Source organism: Channa argus, chromosome 6, assembly GCF_033026475.1.
Source record: "Channa argus isolate prfri chromosome 6, Channa argus male v1.0, whole genome shotgun sequence".
Taxonomy (NCBI): Eukaryota; Metazoa; Chordata; class Actinopteri; order Anabantiformes; family Channidae; genus Channa; species Channa argus.
Window position 1 is genome coordinate 6,391,230 of NC_090202.1, and position 21,264 is coordinate 6,412,493.

The 21,264-nt window shown below is 40.1% G+C and overlaps 1 protein-coding gene across 3 annotated transcripts in view; it reads left to right on the forward strand.

Moving 5' to 3' along the window:
- The first annotated feature begins 5,357 nt into the window (after positions 1–5,357).
- The window catches only part of lrfn1 (leucine rich repeat and fibronectin type III domain containing 1), a 112,609-nt gene continuing 96,702 nt past the window's right edge, over positions 5,358–21,264 (forward strand). For 2 of the 3 annotated variants that reach the window (XM_067507536.1, XM_067507538.1), the window contains exon 1: positions 5,359–6,643. The gene's annotated coding sequence lies outside the window, so the exon portion shown is untranslated. Of the gene's footprint in view, positions 6,644–21,264 lie in introns of all 3 variants that reach the window. The other variant, XM_067507537.1, reaches the window with a different exon arrangement.

Here is a 21,264-nt window from a genome sequence, read left to right on the forward strand (position 1 = left end):
AGAAAGAGGGTGTCAAAAATCACGTAGAAAGCCATTTTAAAGAGGCCAGACACTGCATGTCTGCCTTCTCTTTTATTTCAGTTGCGAAGGTGTCTCTTGGCCCAGGAGTAGGTAATTTCAATTTTATTAAGAGAGGAGAGAGCCTTTTTAAAAGTCTTAACCCAAGATGAATTAATCCTGGACTTGGTTTTTAAGCATTTCCATCTAGTTGTTGTAATATGGTACAATGTCAAATTCTCAATTATTATCTCGAATGCACTGGCATCCAAGTGGCTATTTAAGATGTCCCTGAAAACTGACTAAACATGTAATCTTTTAACCCTGATGAAAGCTGTTACAGCTAAAACAAATTGGTCTTTAAGCTCAGAGATTTGTCTTTTCATCCTAATGAGCATCAGGATTCCTTTTATAAATTCCGCCGTAAAGAAAAACACTGTTGCGCGTGAGCTGTATCTCACACTTCCCCAGATGGCCCCGGGTGGCCCTGAGATCTTAACGCACTGCAACGTAAGATAACACATGCAAACTGACAAGTGAGAAGATGCAGCCAAAGACCAAACGCTGCAAATAGCAACGATAACAACAGAAATGTTTCCAGAGGACATAAAAAATTTGTGAGCAGAACTGAGAAACAGGGACTTGCTCGTTGTGTCACGGTGACTCATGAAGTGCTGTATCCATCAGTGGTGTTGGAATATGAGCCGTTGTTTTTTTTTTTTTACTCTCTGAACATGTTTGGGTGTGTTTGCGTGTTTCAGTTGGGGGGCTGTGTCTAAGTAGAGCAATTGTCCGTGAACCACAGGGCTAGTGACTAAATTTTCTGTTCCTCCTAGCAAGATGTCGAAGTGTCCCTGGGCAAGTATCCTAATTTGTGCCTGGTGTGTGCTCCCTACTTTTGATAAAAGCATTTTCCAAATGGCTAAATGTGTTTAGTGTTTGGTTACGTTTTTTTTTTTAACATTTTTGAGTTTTGTCTATTTGCATACAGTAAGTTGTTGTGCATTGAGATCTCAGGGCCACTGTACCCGTATCTATCTTTATCTCTGCCTTCAACATCTCCCATACAAAAACACCATTTGTGTTGAGACGACGCTCCGTTCTTCCTGAAAAGGGTTGGAAATAAAAGGTCTTTTGTGATGCATGGATACTTGCATGCCTTTGGTTTGTCAGAGAATAAAACAAAGGAAATAGTGAAAAGATCTGATCTGAGGATCTGTTTACTCAACATACATCTTCAAAAATGGCCTGAACAAGTATTGGCACTGCCTAGAAGCTGTTTTAAGTGGATTATAGTGATATTTCAAGCAGACTATTGTCTTTACTTATTATCCCATGCATATACTGTTCATCCTATTTTAATAGAGATCATTACTCTCATTGTGTGCACCACAAAGACAGTGATGGGGGAGCGGAGGAAGAAAATTATTGCCAATTATGATCAAGTTAAAAACTACAAGACCCTCTGTGGCTGCAGCCAACTTAAAGAGAACTGACCCCAGAACAGAAGAATAGCACAAATAGTGGGAAAAGAAGGGTGAAAAAAGTATTTAGTTTTCTTAATAAATGATAAATATCAGGAAGACCCCACTTTCAAAAATAATTGACTTGAGTTTGCTAACATGCCTGTCAGACCTTCTTGTTTTCCCATTATCCCTGAAGAACTGGATCCTGGATCAGGTGTGTTCAGCCAATCGGAAGCTGGAGGAGCTGTCATGTGACTTCTTATAACAAAGATACAAACATTTGTTGGGGGAATAGAGTGGAATTCAGTCACCTCTGGAAAAGTCCTCTGCTTAGTTAAACTGTCTCTCCACCTCAACCATCTGCTGGCAAACTTTTATGTTTCTAAATACTAGCTGACTGTTTTATGTTCACTACAGCTGCTACACATTTATGCTGCTCATATACTCCTGCTTGTACAACTGACCCACCTAGCCTTATTTTTTTACAGTTCCATACCTCCATATTAAGAGGGAAGCAGAGTTTAGCTCCATGTAAAGCAAAAAGTGCTTAGCATGTTGGCTTCGTTAGTCAAGTGCTGGTACCTGCAGCAGATGAAGCCTTTGCTTTAAATGTCTTTGCACGCAAGCTTCACGTTTAAACAAAGTAAGACAGTGTTGCTCAGGGGAAGCTTTAGCGTTAGCCGTCATTTAGCAATCATGACTCTGACGGTACGCCGTGTTCACGGACATTATAGGGTGTGTTTATTGCTTTAAGAAATCTTCTCAAATCTGAATTTTTAGTTTTTTGTGATGTAAGAAAACTCAGTGGGGTTTTAATAAGGGCTCCAGTGGATTAACAAACGTCCTTTCAGGCCCAACCCAAAAGTCTTAAATCCTAAATACAGAAATAATGAAAAACTGCTTAACTGTACAACTCCGCAATTCAGTTCAAAGAGTTTTCACATTTTCAGCAATCACACTCTGAAATAATTAGAGACTTTAATGTCAAATCAAAAATCAAAAGCGGTGTGTCTGTTTAGTTCAGATTCGACTTATTTATGATTAAGATAATTACGCCTTTTCTTTAGTGGAAGGCTAAAAAACACATTCTGTATAAGCTGACCTGTGCTGTAATTGCCTGCCTTTTATTTCTCTAAGGTAAAACTAACGCTGATAAAGCAATTAGAGACCCCTATAGTTGATATCACATCTCTGCCGATGGTAAGACGGAGGATTTAAAGCACATTAGCAGGAGGTTTTTGCACAATGAGAGGGAAAGTGCTAATGTACAGAGTGATTCGAGGTATAAACAGCTCTGCTCTAATCCACTGTCAAACACTCTGCACTGTAATGATGTTGCTGTTCCCGAAGATTGTTTTCTTGTCTCTGTCACTGCACTAATTTTAATCCCAGTTGAAAGTACACACACAACCATTCACTGACACACTGAATAGATGGAGCGTCACACCGTGGGCCCTTGAACTCAGCCAAGGAGAATAAATTGGGAATTTCACTGTCCTTAATGAAAATTGATCTGCGCCATTTGTTAAAACAGTGACAAGGGCAACTGTGATGTGTCAAAAATGGCATTTAGAGGTGAAGACATACAGAGACTGTGCACACCTGAACCTAAACTGAGCAGCCTCACTATGTAATATGTTTCAGGTCATTAAACACACTCTCTGAGGGTATTAGTGGCTCAGTGGTGTGTACGGATCTAAGTGCAGACCCCCGCCTTATGTTTTGCACTATGGGGAATGGCAAGTTTCCTTATTAGAGTGGATGGAACACACACTGACCTGATCTGCTGTTATGCTATCAAAGACTAGTGTGCGGTAATTTCATCACTTTGGCGAGTGGAGACGGTTAAGATGGACAATCTCTCAATATCACACTAATCAATCACTTTTACAGTGCATTACTGTGAGAGGGAGCTTTGCCCCGTGGAGTACAGCCTGATATAAATAGCAGATTGGCTTCCTTCATGGCTGTTTTTCAGCTTCCATCAGTATTCACCGCACGCGTCCTGTGCACTCACCCACCTCATGAACACACATCCTCATTCAGATCAGGCTCGGAGCAATCGCACTGAAACTTAAAGGGTGATTCCGGCTTATCTCGGCCTGTATCACCCACAAACGCCGTTATTGTGACTCTGTGGGTTCTGCTTATTTTGCACTCGTGTGCTGTTGAGATTTAGAGAAATGAGGACTTGTGCAAAAGAGCACATATCAGCGTGACCACCTCAGCCTCCCACAGGTCTTTTATGGGAGTCATTGCAAAACCTTTATTTCTGAACCTGACAGAAAGTAGTAGTAGCCACTATGCAGATGCATCAGGGGAAAATTACTGACCCAATCGCCCCCCCTCCTCAACATTTCTCTGGAATGAGTTTTTAATTTTTATCTTAGGATAATTTCCTATGTACCCCACATGCGTGAGTCCATATTTCCCTGAGTTTCTATAACGGAGGCGATGAGTGCACCGTCAGCCTGAACCATAGGGCCACAATATCTACAGTTATGGGAGCTATGCCAGGCTGATATAACTGGAGTTGTCCTTTAAACCCTAGCACATTTTGTGGCACAATGACATTTTTACAATATTTGCATGAATTCAAAAGCCTCAAAACCGTTTTTGAGATTGCATTTGAATCTAAACTAAGCTGGTTATTGAATATTTGTTGAGCTACAGTTAAGCGGGTAGGTTTTATTAGAAATATTGCCCTCTGAAAGCGGAAGGGTGCTTTGAGACTCCCAAAATGAGTGTGTCACATCTCACAGATCAATTTAAAATGCCCTGGAGGTTTCCCACCCATTATGAACTGCCCTTTAATTACAACGGGCTGCTGCTAATGTACAAATGAACATCAGATAACTGTGACACCTGTCATGTTACCGCAATGAAACAGTGATAAGACAGCGTGAAACGTGTTAAGAAGGTGCATTTTGGGGGAAAAATTATGCCCACGAAAATGAAATACTATGTGGATTTACTATTATATAATTTCCCCCTTAAGAACATAAAGATTACCCGCGGTACACGTTGAGCAGTAACCTTGTTATTTATGGTACTTTGCACATTATTACAGTATTACATTTGGGACCTGTTATGTGTGATATTTTCATTGTGTCTTAAATTTGCTTGTATTACGAGATGGTTTTTTACGGCTAATTAATTCGGCTCACATCAGACAGTTCCTGTTTAAATCAACTGTACTTTAAAGTTGAATTTGTGTGCACGTCTGCTGATTTCCTGCAAGTCTCAGTTCTGTAAAACTAAACTAAACAATACATGTCTGTGTGGAAGTGATTGTCCTGCATCCAGGAGAATTCCTTTTCTTACACCATTAGCTGCCTGCATGCAGACAGTCAATAAACTTGGGGGCAAATATGCACAAAAAAAGACACGAAAAAAATCATGTTATCCTCGTCTCAGGGGCATATTGCGGATGTGTACATTATGAGGAAGGATGGGCTGACTGGGTTTTCTCCTGTAACTCTGAGAGGATTACCCGTTGTTTTTTTTTTTTTTTTTTTTTTTATCTGGTGGGAGGATATTCATGTTTATTTTTCTGTAGGTTCAATATTTCATTTCCACTGATCTGGGCCAAGAGCAGTCCAGAGCACGAGCTGCTGTCAGAAACGTGTGGGTGTTCAAGTTATTTGTGTTTCTGCTTTTTTATGATGGGCATCCAAGATTGAGAAGGATAAGAAAATGAAAGGCTATTCATTAGAGGCTGAACACCGAGCAGTAAACACGTTTTACACCTTAACAATGTGATTTTTTTTTTTTTTTGTGCAGCAGTAGCCCAGTACCCTCCTCCTCCATCCTCCATCCTCCCTCCCTCCCTCCCTCCCTCCCTCTCCCCCTTCCTCCCCACCATTGCAGCATCTTGTGCTGGACCATGAGCCACCAGCCCATCCCGGAGTATTACAAACACCCCACAGCGCCTCCTCTCCATATGAACCCACTGTCAGCAAGAGAAATCCTCGGTTTGTCGTGAATACGCTTTAGATGCAGCCCAAATGACATCACATTACCGCAGTGCTCACTGTCCGTGAAAGGTGTCAGCCGTTTCCTCCGATAGCAAGAATTAGTCCAGTGGCCACTTGGCTCTGCTCTGCTCCAGACATCATGGCGTGACAACATGTATTCATTTACATCGGGCTCTTACTACGCAGGTGGACGCCTGCATGAGGATTAGAGGCGCATTCTCAAAGACTGGCTGATCTCCGGGACACCTTCCACATCCCACCCGGGATTTATTTGTCTGAAGGAGCGGGACTCACAAAGTCTTGATGAGAACTAATTGCTCGCACGGGTACGCACGGTATTAGGGCAGAATTAAAGAAATAACGCGGTATCAGCGCGCTGGTGGGAATCCTTCATTCACTTCACAGAAAGGAACTTATTATAAAAAAAATGTTGTAGTGATGGCAAACAACAGCCGGTAAAACAGGCGTGAGACCCGCGAAATAGCGCTGTAATTACTTCAAGAGCCGATCTGGCGAAGAGTTTTCGACCTTCGTGGTTTTTGACGGACTTCAGCCCTGAATTTGACGACATCCTCAAACAGCCAGGAGCTTTTTCTTTTTTTTTTTTTTTTCTTTTTTCCTTTTTTTTATTCCAAGAGCGCAATCTATCGCTTGAAAAACCGCAGTTTCCCTGCTCACATCATCTGTACTGCTATTCATAGCAAGTGTGAGCTTTGTTAGAAATTGTCTCCACCGTATTCCCGCATTACAAACCCAAACGCGGGGGACTTGATGCGACCACGTACTGACGCTTTAACCCCTTTTTGAACACGGCTCGGACGCGAGCCTCGGGCGCTCCTGAGCTTTTGGATTTTGGGATTTCAGCTTTCCATTTTCAGCCTTTAAGCCTCAATCGGATTGTACTGGGATTTAAGGTGGGGTTTTATCTGGACGCAGGTAACTGGAAGATACCCCTCTGTGTCTTGTTGATGACACTTGGGCAGCAGATTTTCGCTTGTCCGCTGGATTGCACCCCCCCCCCCCCCCCCCCCCCCGGCACAGCCCGGAGCAGCCTTGTTTTACCCATGAATTTGGAATAAACGAACTCTCGTTAGCAGCTGACATTCGTGATGAATTTATCCTGTTAAGACAGGTGTGTAGAAGGAGGAAACCATGTGCAATAGGATCAAGGCTTCGAGATCTGCTTTATTAGTCGCACTTCTGGTAAGTCACTCAGCAGACTGAGAAATGTGCAATTGACTTTGGCTCCGCTGACACATGTGTGGGTTAAACGTGCGTATCTGGCAAGCTGATATGCTGATGCGCTGCAATGTAGATGTAGAATAACAAGCTCATCTATCTATCTATCTATCTATCTATCTATCTATCTATCTATCTATCTATCTAGGCCTATATTTGTGCCTACTTGGGATGCTCAGATTTCACGTGGTGAAGCAGTTATTTATATCACTGTGTCCCATTCTGTTACACAGAGTCCTATGGGCCCAAACAGACCCCAAAACAGCCCCGTCATACCGTAGCTGTACTGTGGCTCCAAAGTGTGCAGGGAAGATGCTTAAACAGTGATACGTGAGCTGCATTCCCAAGGACCAGAGCACATGTAGAAATGGACCGGGCCGGGCGTGTCTGCATCAGCACGACGCAGAGACCAAGACTTGTCATAAATTAGCAGCAGCACTGAAATCCTCCCATCATGGAGACGTGCACTGGTCGCTGAGACCGTGGACATGCCTTGACAGCGGAGCCACGGGGCTTGAATGATGAGGAAAACTTGTTAATGTCCTTTTTGAGTTGAGGTTAAAAAGGTGCCCAGCTCATGCTTGTTGTTTTTTTTTTGTGTGTGTGTGATGGTGAGAAAGGCCTCAGCTGGATGTGCATTGGAGTTGGAGGGCTGGCACACACCTTTTTGTTTCTTGACAGTCAGCACAGCAGGTTCAGGGATGATGAAGAGATACAGAAGCACTGATGCAGCATGGTAATGATCTCATGGGCGCTGTCAGTGAATACTGGCAATTACATTTACAGCTGCAATTTTTAGCCCGTCTCATCATTTTCCTGTTACTCAATAAGCTCAAGCTCCTCAAATGCAACTCAGCATTTGTGGGAAGTTTGTTACACTCCAGCTATTCTACTCTTGGCATGCAGCACTGGAGAGGTCAATGTCTCATCCCTGGTAATACTGTTCATCACTCACAGGACACTGGTCACAACAGATAGTAGAGGTAGAGATGTAGTAAATCTTTTTAGATTGAGGTGGGGGTTAGGTGTCAATATGCTTACACTGAAGTCAAGCGAACATCTTTCATATAGCTCGGCTCTATCCGCATAATACCTTCAAAGACATCCCCAGGGGAAGATATAGGCATTGCCAGCTGTCTTGCTACATTGGGGCGTGCAGCGGGTGTTACTGCAGCTTGCAGTGAAAGCAAAACACACACTACCAGCTGCATCTACTCTCTACCTTCTTCTTTTACCCATAGTGAGCCTTAGGTCTGTATGCATCTTCCTACTGTGCCACCTTCTTACAGTGTGTGATGAAATTACACAGTGAGTTGAAATATGAGCATTGTCGGAATGGTTTCATATTTTGGCAGCTGGCTCTAATGTCCAAGCAATAACAAAAGCACAATGCATAGAAATATGAGACTTTATTGGTTTTTTTAAAAAAAGCCCAAGCAGCTGGCTCAGGGGCTTGGCTCTCTGTTCATGTTAAGTGTTTCAGTAAAGGTTGAACTCTGAGTTTTTGACTGGCTAAGTGAATTATGCTGGTCAAAGCTGTGCATCACACAGGTTTCAACATAAGGGACTTGAAAAGACTCCCCCCCCCCCCAAAAAAAAAAACAAAAAACCAGAGGTTAATGAGGTTTCTTCTTAGGAGGGTTGATACCCTTGAGCCTTACTGGATTTGTAGGTTTGAATTAGCAGTGCATGCAGCAGGGCTTTTATCTATTTAGATGCCTCTTTTTTTGTTTTTTCCACTGCCTTTGTGTGTTGCAGTAAATGACGATGATCACATCTTTGGCTTGTCAGTGTCTTGCAGCATGTTACAGCAGACGCTCAGAGCACTTGCTGTCATGTGTTTGCCTAATGAAATCAGGCGGGATGGTCATTATCATTATTATGCATTATTGGCAAGACTTCCATGTTCAGCAGTGCTGGTGCAGGCAGGAAACAACTGCAGAGCAAATTTATATCTCAGCAGGTAATGCAAAAAAAGGAAAGTGACAGTGGCATGTGCGCTGGGGTTTTTCTTTCCTTTTCTTTTTTTGGTTTTTGCTTTCTAGGTTGCAGTATATGGGCTGTGGGGTGAGATTAATGGCATCTCTCTGCCTTGCCATTCTGTTGCATTGTGTTACAGCAGCTGCTCGTGGTGCTGGTGTCATGTGTTAGGTTTATGAAATAGGGACCAGTAGAGGGTTATCAGCCACCACAGGAATGAGAAATTAACAGCAAGCAAAAAGCTATTGACTTGTATTTGTAGTATGAAAGACCTTAGAACGGATTAGAAAGACCCGCGTTTGTCTCTATACAGGAATATTAAAATAGACATTTACAGTGAGTCATGCTCACAGCTTGACATTTGCAAAATGCACAAATTTTCACCAAAGATGACTTTTTTCCAAACTACAATAAGCTTTCATTCTGAAACCAAGTCTTATACAGAACGTCTAGCATGCGTAATGCTCAGTTAGTCCTACTTCTTCTCAAGTGTAGCCCAGGTGCAGAGAGAGTAGGCTGATTCCAGCCTCAAGGTGGAAACTAGTTTGTTTCAACTCATTGGTCCTATTATGTAACAAAGCTTAAATTCTTATAAAAGTCAGGCTGTCAGCATTTATGCATTTTCTGGAAAAAAAACAATGACACATCAAAGGGCAATTCTGGTGCAAACAATCAGGCTTGAAAAAAAGTGACGTTGGTGAATAAGTAACTCAGCCCTCTCTTTCATTTTTTTTTCTAGATTCTGCACATGCAGAAAAGAATCAGTAAAGAAAGGAGAATATAAGCACCAATTACGTGGGTATCAGTCGGCGGAATGAGATAGAAGTTTCTCCCAAGGCAAGTCAAATTATTTAGTGCTCAAGATGCATAAAGAAAAGTTGAAGAAATTGTGTAATTACAGCTAGCCAAAAAGATCAAAGGAGTGGCCACCAAAGCACTGAAGCAATTAAACTATAGCTATCCCTGGAATAACAAAGTGACAAAAAATAAAATAAATGTGTTGTACTTCAAGCACTGAACACAGAAGGAGACACGTAAGTAACGTACAGGAATCGGGAGGCAAGATACACTTTTCGAATTAGCTGCTTTGTGAATATCAATAGAAGCGAAAAAGTAAGAGCACAAACCATATTACGCTGAAATTTCCGCAGCGATATATTATCAGTCATAAACCGATCTATTCATCTGGTATTTGGGATTTATTACAGTTCTTTTTACTTGTTATTAATTACCGGACAATGGTTGAGGATTCAGAAGGTATTTTTTTGTACAGGATGTCACCAGGAAGCAGTTGCTGGCTTTGAACGCATTCATTAGCTCCAAATATTTTTTTGTGTATGTGCGAGAGAAAGCTTTAACAGACTGGAAATAACATTTTCCCTGCTTGAAGGTGAATGTGTCTTTACTGGCTCTGTATAATTGTGTGACCTGTCCAGAGTGTTTTTAGCCTCTCACCCAAAGCATCATGTGAAAATGGGCAGACTAACAACAGCAAGGTGTCTTGCACTTTTGCTTATGTTGCACACTTTTGCTTACTTCAGGTAAACACCACTATGCAAATTAATAAATAAATAAATTGAGATGAAACATGCTGTCCTCAGATGCAGTAAAAGTAAAGCGTCAGAAAACTCCCAAACCTTTTACAAGTTTAATTTAAAATTGCACACACTGCAGTAGATTGGAGTATGACTTTTACACTTGGTTGTGTTTTTACATTTCTTGAGCGCATTAATATTCTGACTTGGTAAACTTGCAAAAATGACAGCATGGGTTTCTTCTGTCTTGGAGGTTTTGTGCTCCTCACGAGAACAGTGCATCTGAAAAACAAAAAACTGTCATTTATGGTCACGGCGCATGAACACATGCCTGCCGCGTGCCTGTTAACCACGGCGAGGACGCTGCTGTTTGTTTTCAACAATGGCTGGTAAAACAGGTGTGCGGTGCAAGAGCACCGGTGCTTAAACACTGACCTGCTCTGTGCTACATGATGAGTCTCACATGGAAAATGGAGCAACACGGTGTGACCAGAATATGCAATGGGAGCTGATCCAAGGGGGCCATTGAAGGAAGCAGTGGTGAGTTATTGTCAGAGAATAGCTGCCTGAAGGAAGGACAGAGATCCACATTAAGATCTGTGTAGAGGTTAAAGAGCTAATACTTTCAGGAATACTGTGCAGGGTGTGTGATGTGATATTGGACACCCAGCTGAGCCCAGTGGTAAGCAGCCATCATCATCCAAACAGCCTGTCCAGAGCAGCTAGAGTCCTGACACAAATATTTAATTGGAGCAACATTTCACCTGCTGTAGAGCATATGGCATTTAAACTGCAGAGGAACATCGCATTTTATTCCCATAAGATGTAATGCATGGCACCAGCTTCTCACCCATCCCTTCTCTTGACTTGGGTTAGAAAAATTAGTCGTGGCACCTGTCTCCCTCAAGAACCACCGACGTGCAGTCATCCTGCCACTGTAGCAGCCTTAAACGGCTGCTGCACGCACTGTGTCAGAGCCTGTGGTCATTGCAATAAAGTGATATGATGTCATTAAGTACACAGGAGACAATGGCTGGCAGAAGTATAGTATCAGAGCGAATTTCCAGTGATGTCTTAAACTGCAACTTCTAGTTCTCTACTGTTTAGCTAAAAGTGACATTGATTTAGATCATGCTTTTAGTAGCTGGATCTGGTCATCTGATCAATATCTTCTACTCAAACTGCATATCCCTCTATCTCGCTTGAGAAAGCCAATTAAGGGAGCTACATGCTCTCATACAGAATTTGAAATGCACACAAACACAATCTTCCCCACAGCCCCATTAAATAATGCATAACAACAATATATTACTGTGCAGCGCATAGTACCACAGCTCTTACTAGTCCTATGAAGATTTTTTTTCTGTGAACTCAGAAGCATTGGACAAAATGTAGTGCATTCATTGCACTATTCATTCTTGACTGAGGCATTAGGGAAATGATAACGCCTTCACAGATTAAGCCTAGTGAATATGTCTTTGTGACGAGAGATCATTCTGTTCCTTACCTATTAATTTGTTTGTCAAAATGCCGTATGCTGCATGCTTGATCAAAATGCACCAGCTTCATTGGAAATGTCAACTCTTCTGACCAAAAAAGACTGAGACTGCAGAAGCATTAACTGTTCTAGTGAGGCAAATGGTTAGGAGCCTGTTTGGTTGAATGTCTGACTTTAATAAAGAAACATGCATAATCTAGCACCCGGTGCAAGGACAAAATGTCTGTGAATAATATCTTGCTAGCGACCATATTTTTATCTCATTGTCTTAGCAAAACATCTGTGAGTGTTGTTCCTGGACAGCTGGGATCTGGATATGTTTCACATTACGCTGCTTGATGCAATAAGGTGTTTTTTTTCTTTTACATATAGGAGATAATTTTATTGCAGCAGATTCTTTCTGTGTTTAACACCCCCCACCCCACCTCTCTCTGTCTCTCACACACACACACACACAGTCCCAGTAGTTATTACTCAGTCAAAGAGCATTTTTAATCCTGAGAGATTCTCAGTCAGGCATCTTGATTTCTTGCTTTTGGAGCTGACAAACAATAGTGTGAAAGAATATTTTCAAGCCTTAATTAAATTTCTCCCTTATCCTAATTGTCTGTGAGGAGATTTGATATGAGTCTAACTAAGCTCGATCATCATAAAATACACAGCTCAATAGGAACGAACATCAAAAAAAAACTGCAGCAAAATATTCAGGAGTTGAGCTTAATTGCACGGATTTGGTGCATGTGTTATTTGAAATGTATCTAACATGCAACTAACACATCTGCAAATTGGTAATGAGTTTTTATAACAGGAGCAGCATAGCAAGTCTGTTCCAAGATGTTGTGCACAACATTTGTATAAAGCTGCAGATTATTGCTGTTTAAATCTTTGGGAGCTCTGAAATGTTTATGGCTCTGAACTCGTGCTAACGGTCTCTTCAGAACTGATTTAAGGTGCATCTGAGGACAGTTTCTGCAGAAACAAGCACAAATAATTATTGATCAGTGTTTCTTGGAAGTAAAAGATGTACAATATCTTCATTTTGCTCACAGCAGAAAAAAAAATCGTGTTTGATCTCACTAACAAATGTTAATCTGGAGTTAATTTAAAAAATGTGAATTACTGTATAAAGATAAAATTGTGAAAAGTTACCTATTGATGAGGTTATGCTGTGTGGCCAATTTACCTGGCTCCACTTTTCTTTGAAGGGTGATCAATTTTCAACTTGCTTTCTATGGCTTTAGTTTACATTCAATTTACATTAATGCTTTTAAACTTTCCTCCGACCTCCCTATAGTAAGATATTTCTCTGCTTCTAGATAAACACCAGGAGGAGTTTTTCATCATTAAGAGTTCAGATGATGTCATCTGGAGGAAAAAGGAGGTTGACCGTATTTACAAATTTTATAGTATGATCAATGAGACGACATAATCTGAATTGAAGGTTCCTCCTAGTTATGTCATCTGGAGGCGTAGTAAAGAAAGTAGAGCAATATTTTAATATAAGGAAGTCAGAGGGAAGTTTAATGGTATTTATTTATATGATCAACCCAAACAAGAACCAAAATAACAAAGTGAAACATCAGTGAAGGTGTCTTTTAATCATCATGCTGATCAATCAATCATTGATCAGCATGATTGCATGTACAGGAGCTGGACGACACAAAAGAAGGATGGAAATCTCTTTGACACAAAGCTTGAACTCTGGCTCAGGAAATGTATCCCATAGATCAGCATCTAGAGGATGTTTTTAATACTCGATTGTTCACTGAAGTTCAGGTTTTAATTGCATGAGTTGTTGTGTTCACAGCCATCCGTATAAATCCAGGAGAACGTGAAATTTTCATTGTTGAATTGCAACAAGGGGGAGAGTAGCATAGATTAACATAATAATTTACCCCATATAGCCATAACTTATTTTTTTGAGTGAGTCAGCACCTATTCTTAGTCCTTTCTATGGACTGAGAATTTATCTATGTAAAGTTTATTATGTCCTCCAAGCTAAAACTACAGTCTAATACAACAGCCCTGCAATAAATTCTCCTTCACCAAGGTGATAATGTTCAGATTTTCAAAACGATTTTAGAGAAGTGTTGATTCAACTTTATGATGATTTTGGAGGCTGTAGTTTGTTGTGCTGTGGAATTATGTTTTGTTATATAGAGAGATGTTTCTATTATTTTTTTTATTCACTATTAATATCCATAGGAGTAGGGTAAATTACAGAAACAATTCTCTGTGTAATGAATTACAGCCTCTGAGGCACCATAGGGATTATTGCTGAAAACATATGCTTTGTTCAAATTAAATGCTAATTGAATATAGTATATATTACACTGCATTTGTATAATATTTTATTCATTTTTCTTATGTATGCAGTAATTAGCATACAGCAATTTATTAATAAGAAATTATGTCACCAAACATCAATAACTTTATAAGACATGTGGCAAAACCTGTTTTGCAAAATTTATTTCTAAATGCTAAATGCTAATATTTTTGTTACTGTGTTCAAATATACATTTGAAATATCTATAACCATTTTACAATTTACATTTTTGGGGAGCAATTTTTTTTCTCTCTCTGTTGTGCATTGCACTGTGTTCCACAGTAAAGTAGTTTTTGGTAGAGTATTCATATGTATTCTGATACTTTTGAGTGTATTGTTTTATTATTATTAGAATTAGTGTGTAGTGAAATTTACAAAACCTTTAGTTCGCGTATAAGTATTGGTTATAGTGCCTGATTATGTTTTCTAATTAAGTATTTGTATATTGTATGCATTCATGTGTTTGTCTGGCTGCCCATCCATCTGTCCTTGGTGTTACTGTCATGTGGACCTACTCTTTGTTTTAGCTTATTTTCTGGGCTATTTGGCTAATTTGTACATATTAATGGAGTCTGCTTTAGCCAGTGATGGGACAAAGCCAAGGAGAAACATGACATAAAAACAGCTATACGGCTGTAAAACGGCAGTACATTTGGTGTGTAATTGTGTTCTACAATGTGCTGTGATTAAAACGCAATTGTTGCACCATTTTCCAGACGGTGAACAGTGACACACTAGATGCAGTCATGACAAAAAAAACAACAACAACAACAACAACAACGGGAAAAAAAAAAGCGAGTGCCTCAAGGAGGATTTCTGTCAAACCCTTTTTGTGGATGCTTCTATCCTTTAGTGAAGCACTGACAATATCCAAAAAACTCTTTTTTTTTTTTTCAGAGCGGAGCTTATGTGAAGTGTATGCCATGCTTTGTGCAGCTACTGCCAAGTCACAATGCAGCTTCAGCCAAATATGACTTTAAAAGAGTATAATGGTGCAATCTCTGTACCTTACTTGTGCTTAAAGCTTGTGAAATGCCTATTTACTACAGGGATACAATGTAACAGAAAGTGCTATTTTACCATTCAGTGCAAAGAAATTGCTATCCTGGCTATGTGAGCACTTTAGAATAAATGCAGTTTCTTATACTGCAGCAAGAGAAGTCCTAATGTGTCCTAGATAAATTGAAATATGTTCAAGGGAATGAGATGGCGCTTGTTAGTAGCGGTCCAGTTTACTCTCTGTAGAATCCTGGAATGATCAGGTCACTGTCCCATCTCCACTTGGTCTGATATTTGCTCTACATAAGCCAGAAATGGGGCTTTTATTCCACTACACATTAGCCCAGTATACTTGTTTTTAACCTAAAGCATCAACTGAGGATTTTAGAAAATGCGTTTTTGTTTTTTGTTTGTTTGTTTGTCTGAACCTCCCACTTTCTGAGCTGGTCGGCTTTTGTGAGACAAACCATACAAAGGTTGAATGGTCCAATCTTGCCATGTACTCGACTCAATCCTTTCTGATGTGGGGAATCATCTGTAAGCGCCTGCACCGAGGGCAGGTGGTTGACGTTGACTTACATGAGATGTGAACACGCAAAACAAAAGCAGCTCAAACTTCACCGGTGGAAGAAAAACAGCAGCGGCATAACGGTCTGAGCCCTCAGCATCCATGTCTGTCAAGATGCATTGAGACATGCCAACCAAAATTGTGTCAGGGAAAACAACGCCGAGTAGAAGGTCAGCTGTATATCATGTTCATGTGAGTGGTGCTGCAATGTGAAGTGATATGAAGGCCTTATAGTTTGATACCTAAAACAATATACCATGTAACCAACCAGCAAACAAAGCAGCCTATAAACGCTGTAAAGTGATCATCTTATTAAAGAGTGTTTATCTTCCAGCTGGATGCATTTGGAGTCATCCATGCTTTGAGATATTGATGATGCCCTTTGACAGACTTCAGTAAGATCTGTTCATTAGGTCGGTCTGAAAAACTACTTTCTCTGTTGAGAGACTTGATAGATGATGACTGGATGCAGTCACTGTGAGCCGGGGGTCTTATTGACTAAAAGGGCTTCATTTACGGTGCCCAGTATTAGTGATGTAGCACATTCAGAAAGGGTGTCAGCCTCCTCCTGGACGTTTGGACGGATGGATGGTTAAAGAATGTAGCCTCACCCTGCAGAGCTGCATGTGTCATTTAACTGTAAAGATATCGGTTCCTGACCTCAGGTTGATAGTTCTGTAAACTGTACATCACTGGACATCAGGGAAGTATTGAACTTTTCGCTGTGACTACTTTTATCTGACATTTATTTGACACACTTTCTGACGGTCCAAAAGGTTTGTTCTCCAGTGTGAGTGCCTGTACTGATGATACTTCAATTCCTTTTCCTGCTTACTTTTAGTAAGGTAAAGGCATTGATACAAGGATTTTTTTCTCTTGAATTGTGAAGGATCTTCACAATTGGTTCTCAGTTTGTTTGAGTGTGATGATTATTCAGTCTTACACTTAAAATTATTTTATTTTCATTATTGACTCATCGGATAATTGTTTAAATGTTAACACCGCTACTGGGACAGAAAATAAATGTTGGATCGACTCGAATATATTTCTGTCATTGGGTTTATAGTTTGTTTATATTGAAACAATGAGTCGAGTGTTATGGTGTATCATTTTTTATAAAATTAGTTACAACGGAAAAAGCTTAAGGAAATGTCACATAAAGATCACAAAACTTGGTTTCTCCAAGTTTTGTAGCTTAAGAAAATCACATTAATGTAGACTAATCTCTACAAACATGTCCAAAATTATGCAGCAGATGCAGTAATAGGTAACATCAAATTAGGGAATATTTTGCTGTCAGAGTTTCTAATAATTAAGCCTCCTAACCAAAGGCGACACAGATTTGTCAGGATTTCCATGCTTGAGCTCAGCAGCGAGGTGAGACCTGAATCTCAACAACAATTATTGACTCAGCTTGTCCTTTTTAAAGCGTCCATAAATGACACAAATACAGCGTCTAATTGGTAAAATGTGGCATGTTCATGTGACCGACGAGGAAACATAAATCTTAAAACAATTACCCTTTCCTCTTGTCTCATACTTTGTTTGTTTTGCTAGACGATGGGGTGCTCCTTTGTGAGTGCGCGTCTCGGAGGAAATAAAGCTCTAGTTCTAGATGAAAAGCAGATAGGCCTGTGAAATCCTCTAATTGAAAGAGGACATGGCACTAGTTCAGTATTAGCAGATGGATACCTTCTTGATCCACAGTTGGGGAGGAGAAGTCGATTGAATGATTGCGATGAGACATTCAGCGGTTAAGCCCTCGCTTTGCATCTTATGGAATATTATAGGATTTAAGAACTTGAAAACTGTTTGGTATGTGTAGTTTTATAAGCTTGTACATTCAGATTTGTACCTGTTAACATAGTTCTGTTCTTTTTACACCTCTGCTTGTAAACTCAGATTTGCAGCTTAAGGAAATCAAGAAGAGGGGAGATCTCTGATAGCAGGGATGGTTGGACCACATGAGATTTAACTGCAGTGCCCTTGGCCCTGGCTAAGAACCGATGTCATGTCCCAGCTCTCTTCCTGGTGTTTACTATACGATCTCCACTCGTTGAATTGAATGTATAAATTAGTGTATATAATCTATATAATCCACTGTTTATCAAACAGATCACTGCATAAATTGCTAGTTTGCCAAGTTAGTTCTGGCTTTAGCTTTAATGAGCTAATAATGACATGGCTGCACAGACATAACAGAGAGCTTTGCAGCATTCACAAAATACACATTTTAACTGTGTCGACCTGTTCTCAGGTTTATGCTAATTAAGACAACAGATGTATCTGCTTGTGTAAAGTCTGTGGTCAGGCTGCAATCTCCAAGCTATTAGCCTGACTAAACTAACTATCTAATGTTATTCTGTAGTGGCTCAGAAGAAATTGATTGGTCAGAATTTGAATATTCCGCTGCGTCCTTCACGGGTACTTTGCATTTCAATAGGTAGTGATCACTTGGAAGTGATTAAGGAAATGTATTGATTTAAACAACAGAGAGGTTTTTGCAAAATACGGTTTAAACTGCTTCCTGTGAGCACCATGCACACGTTATTCTGATGTTATCCGCGGTGTGGCTCATTGTTGCTGCATTAGGCCATGGAGCCTTGGGATTTGTGCCACCTTTCGCAGTGAGCTTTAGACTCCCAGGTGTAGGACTCTATAATGATGATGATGATGATGGTGAACAGATGGACTGGTCCTTGGTCAGTGTTAGAGGTGCATAAAAAATATTACCCGTTAAATAAACAGTAGCTTTGGGGCGGTAGAATGGCCACCTATTGACTGTAGGGTCAGCAGTTCATGCCCTGACTCTCCAACACGTTGAAGTGTTCCTGTAACTCATTTGTTTAGCAATACTACTACTTCATACTACATTTAGAAATCATACTGTGTGTTTTTATACTTAACTAAAAGCTAAACGTTTTTCTGGACAAATTCATTCTCCTCAAACATCTTGTCCGTTTTCTGACAGGCTACACTAACTGAGTCAGACTAGTCAGGAACTAAGGTGGCTTGTTGCGGAGTGTGGTGGAGGATGTGCGAAAAATATTAGGAGTAAAATATCCAGTTTTACAGAAAGAGAGTTGATTGAACAAAGCATGAAGAGTGAGCAGTTGGTTTCATTTCATGCTATGTGAGTAGGACACATGAATGTTTGGATAGGAGTACACTGTTGACCAGTCATAAAAAGTGTAGGAAATGTAGAATGTGTAGGTAAAATTTGTTATGATAATTGGGGCTTCATGATTTAAATTTATTGTACACCGGAGCCGGCAGCATTCAGATGGAGTGGTAGGAGCTGCCGCCTCACAGCTAGAAGGTTGCAAGTTCGAGCGCCTCCTTGCCGTGGCCACTCTTGGTGGAGTTTGCATGTTCCCTGTCGATCTGTCCAGGGTGTATCCCGCCAGACAACAGCTGAGATTGGCCACCTCCACGACCCACATTGGATAAACGGTGACAGATGATGGATGGATAGATGGCAACACTTTGAGACTAAAAAAACTAAAACAAAATGTAAAATGTCGCTGTCTCATAGAGTAGCTGGTATATTAACTGGTAATAGTAGGTCTGAAATAGAGACGGGGAGAATTATAAACATTTTTTAACAAACACCAGTCAGTTTGAGAGAAGCAAAAACAAAGTTTATTGGTATATGGTAATGTGATTGTGAATTGATGGACAAAATTTGATACATTTTTTAACTCTTTTTGGACCCATCTTGATAGTATTTTGTAGTATCTGGCACAATTGTGTCAAAGTGCTTTGAGGTTGTAATTTTGTACTATGGTTAACATGAGAAGAACGTGTGCTCGTGTAGAATATGGAGTACATTACAGGCTTAAGTGTCAAATTCATTAATCAAATTGAACAATTCCTCTTGACTGTTCAAAAAGTCTTTGAATTTTGACACGTCAGTAAATTTTGGAGAAGCTGAGCAAGCAAGGCACTTGGCAGCTGGCTGTCACATAAGTAGCTTTGGGGAAGAGACTTCATCGTATTACTTGTAGAAATCTGTTGTGCATTTCACGGTCTTCATTGATGTCCCTGTGATCATTACACATTGCCAAAGGAAAATTCAATTTAAAATCATACATTCTAAAAAATAATGGGATTAAAGTGCTTATGTTAACGTGGTCTCCTGAAGCTGTGTTAAACACATAGAGACCAAATACTCTAACGAAATATATTTATAAAGATAATATCCGTATAATATTTTTTCACTGTGATACAAAAAACAACAAATGCTGTTGCACTGAATAATGCAGAATGACGGAACTTTAAGTAGATTTTCCATCCTCAGACTCAGTCAATTTTGAGACTGTTGACAATGACATTAGCTTCATTTCACTCATGTCGTGGCATAAGCTCGTGGTTTTTTTATTATTATTTTTTTTCCATTGCAGGCTTGTTCATAAGACACATCAGTATTATTTGCTCTGTTGCCATGGCAGCAAACATCCCTCAGACCCGTTAGGTGTTTTGTGGCATCCTGGTGGCTCAGCTGGATAAAGTGTGTGCCTTGTAATCGTGATATGCTTCTTTTGAATCCAGCAGGGAGACTTTTGTCACATGTCACTCTTTTCTCTTTCTCTTATCTTTTCCATCTTTGTCCATTATTGTCAACTATAAAAAACAACCATCAAAACCAATAGTGAATCTCTTACTAGACCAAATACGGAAGAGAAAGATTTTCTTTCATTCACTGTGTTATCTTAACCTGTGACAGAAAATCTCAAATTGTCAGTGAAAAATATGTTGAAGGCAGTTGCTTTCAATATTGGGCTACTTTTCAAAGCAGACTATGTGTTGGCAAGCTATGAAACATTTATTTAGCTGTTCTTTACAGTTAGAAATGCAGTAAATAGACTTGAAGATTTAAAAGAAACCTTATCCAAAACGATGAGAGGGGTGGTGTTTTGCTAGGCTTGGCTTTAATTTGTGGACTAACATATGGTTGATGGATTTGCAGCACTATTATTATGGGTCCAAACACACTTAAGAGACTCCTAATGATTTGGCTGCAGGTGCCAGTACCTATTCTGTCGCAGGACCTGTGGCCATAACTTTTACTGACAAACTTAAACTGAACAGTGCCTTAGGTGTACTGCGTACTGTGATGTCCTGACCCTGTAGTATGTCTTATTGTAATAGTTACAGTGGATTTAATAAGTTATCAAACATCCCTGAGAAGTCTTATTCCATTTGGCTGTTTCAGGCAATAAAAAGGTTGATAAATATAACTAAGGGTGAGGCGACGAGTCAGTGTAATCATTACAATAATATATCAACGTCAATGCGTAGCAAGTTGGGCTAGAAATTAACTGTACACAAAAATTTAATATCTGGGACAATAAAGAAATTACATCACAGCGTTGCAGATTTAGTTGTTAATGGTTGACTAGAGTACAAAAAGTAAATCTTTGTGTTCTTTGCGTTCTGAACATCATTAGGAAAAAAGAAAGTAAACTTGTGGAGCAGCTTCTTTTTTCTCTGTGTATGAGCGAGGACGGAGCTCAGCCTAGTGTCCCTGTCTCCAGCAAAGAGGGAGCGGACAGCTCAGGTAAAGTCAAAGTTACTCCTTAACTCCACAACATCCTTGCTCGTTCCTAAAAACACTTTTTAAATGCACGATCCATAAGAGGAAATGATCAAAACACCCGATGAACGATCATAAACATG